Genomic DNA, 6,762 nt, shown 5'->3' on the forward strand with positions numbered 1-6,762 from the left:
GAATATTTGAGCCGAAAGTCAATATAAGGTGTTTCGTCTTGATTTCTTTGCTGTCACGCCTGATGTTTATTCTTTTAACATTGGTAACATTCTGGTCACTGAAGCCCACCAAGAGTTCATCCTCAGTGAGCTCCAGTAAGTCATCGTCTGAGACAGCACCGCGGCTTGTGTTCATCGTACGGTGCGGGGTTACAATTACTTGGTTTTCCCCAAATGAGACTAGTTTTGTCAACTTCTCATAATGTTTCTGATCGCGGAGTTCCAAGAGATCGCCGCTTCTCCATGCCTTATAACCTGGACCAAAGACTTCAGTCAATGTCTTAGAAACAAGGAATGGTGAGATTGTTCGAACTGGTTTAGCTGGTTTTTCAGAGTGGATCACGTGAAAACGAGGGAAGGATTCTTTTTGCCGACCAAAAAACTGGAATACATCATCGGTGCGCCCTCATTTCTGAGGGCGATCAGGAAGCGGAGGGAAAGAGGTTGCCATAAAGGGGTTGAATTTTCAGCAATAACGCCAGCCACCCACCGTGGAGTCCTACAAGGGGACGCTACAGGGACTGTAAGAACAGGTCCTGCAAACGCCAGCTGTGCGTTATCACTATAACAGAATATGAGAGAACCTAGGTTGGTTATTCACACAAGGTTAACCCTTGTTGCCTGGAAAATTGGAAGTGAGCGGAAGCTAGGAGAAGACAGGAAAGATGGAAAGTAAGAGAAAGACGATGGTTGGAGGGAGAGCGAGAGACAGGAAAAGGCAACTACCGATTTCCCCCGGGTGGGTCAGTCCAGGGGTGCCGTCTACGTGAAGCAGAGGCCAAGGAGGTGTGTTGCCTCCGCCGGGGGGCCTTAAAGGTCCGAACACCCGGCATCGGCTCAACCTCCAGGATCCCCCTTTCCCTGGACACGGCTGAGCCGCGCACGGCTACACGCGGGTGGGTCCAACCCTCCTGTGCTCGGGTACGTGGTGTCGCAATACACCAAACGCCTGCTTACGCAGACGCCCCTGCGCGGGTATACATCGTTTTTTTTGCTTATTTTCAATGTTGTTTTTTCTACGCAATCATTTCTATATTACCAACATTGACATATTTGTGCAGTATTTCTGAAACTTACTGACAATTCTTAGCAAAAGTACATCGCCCATCTTACCTTCAGCGGATTATATTCTTTCTCCATGTGCTTTCTCAGAGTTGTACCTCTGTGAGTAATGTTCATGGCGGGGAGGCTAAAAACAGGACTAAATAAAGAACCTGACTCCAGGAGATACGTGCGCAGCAACGCAATGGCAGCAGCAGTTGATCAGTTCTTAGACAGTTAAAGGAATGCTAAACGAATATGTCAAAAGTAATGACGGAAGCATAGACATTCGACTCGGAAGACGTTACTGTTCCGATACGCAGTGTTTATTTCACATAGTGTTTAACGGATGGCTTGATTTTTTGACGGTTGTGAGCGCGCGGCGGCTGCACGCGGTTACGCGCGGGGCTGACCGTCGTGACGTCATGTGTACCAGCTCGCAACAGCACCACAAAGAACAAAGGTGGGCAGCCGGTGCTTGCCTGGCGTCCGGCGCTCATTGTTTCGTGAGCCCCCAACCTTTGCAGGTGCGAGTAAAAGCGACTGCGCGAGTGGTGCAATTACATGAAAGGGCGGCGGAACTTGCTCTGCAGTCGCTTTCTAACGATCCAAGCGTACAATTCGAACAATGAGTTAAGCAGCTGTTTAGAATGATTTTGAAGCTTCAAATCAAACAAGGCGTTGCAGTTGTTTCGAAATTGTTCGCACTGAAGTTAATGAACGTTGTCGAGAAACGTGGCGGCGATTTGCACGCTGTGTCGACAATATTCTCCTGTCGATACAGGCAGCGGACCCTTACGAGATATCGAGCGTACGCATATAACGCCCGTTGCGTGTTTTCGTCGTCTGCTCCAGTTCCCCTTCTACTCGCGCCAGCGCTGTGCTTCGTCCACAGCGGACACTATGTGAAGCTCTCCCATAGCGGTATGCCGCAGTTCCATCACCAGATGAACCGTATTGAAGGTTTCAGGCGCTGCCTTTTCGTTGGCATGATGCAACTCTAGAGTAAAGCAGGGCTCGTCTCATAGTAACTGTCCTCGAACTGTTCGGAGCACAGAAAGTCACGCTTTCACGGTACCCAAGATGGCTGCGATGAGCGTGCAGCGCGAGTCGATGTCATTCGAAGCTTCGGCACTGTCGGAGAGGTATGACCCGGCTTGTCTCGCCCAACGATGCTTTTCACACGCTCTAGCGCGTTGCAGCGTAGATGCATTCTCTCATGTTGTGCCATTTGCTTCATTCATCACATCCCGAAGCAGCACAAACACAAACGTCAATTTTTAAAGCCTCGGACGCATGTTCAGCGTGCGAAAAGAAGTACGCGGCCGAGAGCAACTGCTCTGTCGAGAAGACGTTCACTGCCGTCCGGCGCCATCCATGCGGGTTGAGAGACGCGGGCGATGACTGGCATAGCGGTATCCGGCGCAACAACGTCACAGAAACGTCACTTCCTCTAGTTGACGGTTCGGCCGCTAAACGCGGTATTTTGCGAAAAAATTCATGAAACGTGTTATTTTCCTCTAGTTTCTGTCTGAAAACAAGGTTGTGTCAACCGATATCAGGACCCAAGATTTCATTTGGGCTGAAAATCTTGGTGGCAGAAGTTGTGTTCAGTATCCTTTTACTTTTATTTTCAACCAGTGTCATATATAACACACGTCCGCAGTCGAGGTAAAAAGATGAATGGATTTCTCGCGAATGCCTGCTAACATTACAATATTTATTGTCGCTTGAGTGCTTGCTTTCTTCATAATTAGCTCATGGTATTCATCACCATCATCGTCATCCTATTTATGTGCACTGCAGGACGAAGGCCTCTGCCTGCAATCTCTAATTACCCCTGTCATGCGCCAACCGATTCCAACCAGCGCTTGCCAATTTCCTTGTTTCATCGCCGCACCTAGACTTGCGCCGTCCTCGAATGCGCTTCCCTTCTCTTGGCACCCATTCTGTAGCCCTAATGGTTCGTCGGTTACGTAACCTACGCACTGGGTATCCTGGCCAGCTCCATCCTTTTCTTTTCATGTCACAATATCGGTTATCCCCGTTTGCTCTCTGATCCACACCGCTTTCTTCCTGCCTCTTCACGTTACACATAGCATTCTACGTTCCAGCAATTTTCGCGGTTCTAAAGTTGTTCTTGAGCTTCTTTGTCAGTCTCCAAGCTTCTGCCCCATGTGTTAGTACTGGTAGGATGCACTGTTTGTACACTTTTCTTCTCAATGATAACGGTAAGTTTCAAGTCAGGATCTCACAATGCATGCCCTATGAGCTCCAACCCATTTTTATTCTTCTGTAAATTTCCTTCTCATGATCAGGTCCCCTGAGAGTAATTGACCTAGGTAAACGTACTCCTTCGCATACTCTACAAGCCAACTGGCGATCCCGAACTCTTGTTTCCTATGCCAGGTTATTGCTCATTATCTTTATCTTTTGCATATTATTCTCCAACACTTACACTTACACTCTCGGTTAAGGTCCTCAATAATTTGTTGTAACTCGTCTCAGCGTTGCTGAACAGGAAAACGTCATCTGTAAAGCGAAGGTTCCTGCCTTTGATCCTTACACCTAAGCCGTCCCAGTTTAATAGCTTGAATACATCTTCCAAGCATGCAGTAAATAGCCTTAATGGCATTGTGTCTTTTGTCGGACCCGTTTATTTATAAAGGTTATAAAAAAGGTAAAGTGCCTCAGAAAGGCTGGCCAATGTTTTGGTGGGAGGATCTATCTTCGTCAAACGCGGCCTCGTCATTTTCGACATCTTAGCTTTAAAGGGTTAGTAGTGTGACGTCCCGTGCGGTTGTTGTCGGTGGCGGCTGGTTGTAAAGGGAGAGACTGCAAAGAAAATAGGCGCTGTCGCCTGAGGTCTGTAAGCGTTGTTACTAAGACGAGAGGACAGGAGTGGGAGAAAGGGAAGGAGGGGAGAAAAAAAAGCAGAGAAAGAAGCAGACCAAGAAGGCAAAAAGAAAGAGTAGGGCATGGGAGTGTGCTGGGGGAGTGAGAGGTAGCTATATAAGTATCTTTCTACTTGTGGATAATTAAGGTAGCTGTGGAGTCTCCGTAGATGTTTTTCAATATATTTACGTAAGCCTCCTGCACTCGTTCATTACCTAATGCCTCCGTGGCTAATGGTAGCTCTACTGAATCAAATACTTTTTCGTAATCTATGAAAGCCTTATAGAGAGGCTAATTGTACTCTTGGGATTTCTCAATTACCTGATTCATGACATGGATGTGGTACATTGTGGAGTATCCCTTCCTGAAGCCAGCCTATTCTCTTGTTTGACTGAAGGCCAGTGTTCCCCTTACTTTATTGGAAATTATCTTGGTGAATATTTTACACAATACTGGAAGTAAACTCATGGGGATATATAGTTTCAATTCTTTAACATCTCCCTTTTTGTGGATTAGTATAATGTTGCCATTCTTCCAGTTCTCTGGGACCCTTGAAGTCGTGAGATAGTTCATATAAAGGGCAGCCAGCTTTTGAAGCATGGTGTCTCCTCCACCCTTCATTAAATGCACTGGTATTGCATCTTCTGCTGCCACTCTTCCCCGTTTCATGTCTTGCAAGGCCCTGCTAACTTCATCACTAGTTATAGAAGGAGCTCTGCAACCACCTGTTCTTTCATTATTACTTCGAATGGAGGTGTGGCAGCTCTGGGTACTTTACATGCCAGTATTGGACTCTTGCGCAGCTTTTATTATATATTCGAAATTCCTGATGATATTACCCTGCTTATGTTACAGTGTATACATTTTGGCTTGTCCTATGCCAAGGTTTCGTCTCAGTGATTTCAGGATACGTCCTTCGTTTACTGTTTCTGCAGTATTTTTCTGTTATAATTTTGAATATACGCTATTTTCTCCTTGTTGATCAACTTCTACATTTCCACGAACTCTATCTTATCTCTTGAGTTGGACACTTTCATTATTTGTCAGTTCTTTATTAGGTCCTTTGTTACTGAGGAGAGCTTGCCTACTGGTTGCCTTGGTGCCTTGCCCCCCACTTCAACTGCTACCTCTGAAGCTAGCCTTGTTGCGGTTTCATTCATTACCTCTATGTCATCTCCATATCTCTGTTGTTAGGCTGCATATTTGTTTGCAAGTACCAGCTTGAACTTATCTGCTTGTAGCCTTACTGTATATAGGTTGGCCTGTTTCGTCTTGACCAATTTTACTCTTTCTCTCTTCAAATTGAGCTGAATCCTAGCCTTCACTACCCTATGATCACTGCACTTTACCCTAACTAATACTTCTACATCATGCACTATGCTGGGATCGGAAGAAAGTATGAAATCAGGGTCCTTTCTTGTTTTACCATTAGGGTTCCAGGTCCACTTTTTTGCTACGCTTTCTGAACAAGGTCTTCATTATTCAAATCTTGTTTCTGTCTTCGAATTCTACCAGTATTTCTCCTCTAGCGCTCCTAGAATAGCAGCCGTAGTTGCCAATTACTTGTTCACCAGCTTGCTTTACCCCCACTTTTGGATTGAAGTAGTCCATAACTACAGTACACTGAGTTTGCACTTTTCTCATTGCTAGTTCAACATCGTCGTAAAACTGATCTATTGTATCATCAGCATCAGTGGATGTGCGAGCGTAGATTTGTACTACCTTTATTCTATACCTCTTGAGTTTTATTCCGACTACTGCTACTCTCTCATTAATGCTGTAGAATTCATCAATGTTGCCCGCTGTGTATGGATTAGGAATCCTAACCCTTACTGCTTCTTATGTAGGAGTCCTCTATAGCAGAGGGAGTGGCCATTTGTCACTGTACAAGCCTCACCCATTGATCCAACCTCACTAAGGCCAATGGTATTCTAAATAGAAGTTCACGTGTGAAAGCTTGCCAGGGTCAGGTTCCATTGGCGGCCTGTTTGGGTCCAGAGATTCTTAGCACCCTCTGCTGCATTACAGCTCTGCTGCATTACAGCTCTGAAGGGGCTGCTATGCAGGAGGCGTTGGTTTAGCCTACTGCGTAAGACACTCAGCCTCTGAGCGTGGGATCGCAGGTTCGAAACTCTCTACACGCAAGGTTTATCTTTTCGATTTCATTTTTTTGCATTAAGTTATTTATAGCGATTACGGAGGCTAAGTTAGAACGTGGACAAGGAACGCGCACATAACGCAGGCTTTTGAGACGGTCAGCGAGGGCGACGTGACGCCGCGGCGATGCCTTGTCCCCTCAGGAAAGACGCGTACATGGCATGCCAGTGCAGCGGCAGGTGTTCCCTTTCGCTTGCTCTGCTCCGTTGAGGCATGCACATGACGTGGTGCCGCAGCCAATGGGAATTTCGGTGCTGTTTCGCTGGTACAGACGCTGGCTTTCTCGCTCATTGGGCCATTTGATTTTTCTGCATCAAAATTAATCTCGGAAAGCTTACTGTACTTCTGAAAAGGTCATTTATTTGAGCAGGACTGAGCTCAGGCAAAATGCAACTGCCGAACATCGTTCTGACACTTGGACAGCACCACTGCTTGCAGTCGACGCGGGCACCGGCACCATATTTCCCAGTAAAATTCCTTCTATAGCATTAGATTATTTCGCTCACGCTGAAGACTAACGTACGTTGTGGTTCAATATCCACGTGCAAAAGTTGTGGTTCAACATCCGCGTGCGCGAAACATTTACTGACATATTTTGAGTAATTTGTCCTTAATTTTGTTCGCACTATG

The sequence above is a fragment of the Dermacentor albipictus genome, chromosome 7 (assembly GCF_038994185.2).
Source record: "Dermacentor albipictus isolate Rhodes 1998 colony chromosome 7, USDA_Dalb.pri_finalv2, whole genome shotgun sequence".
NCBI classification, from domain to species: domain Eukaryota; kingdom Metazoa; phylum Arthropoda; class Arachnida; order Ixodida; family Ixodidae; genus Dermacentor; species Dermacentor albipictus.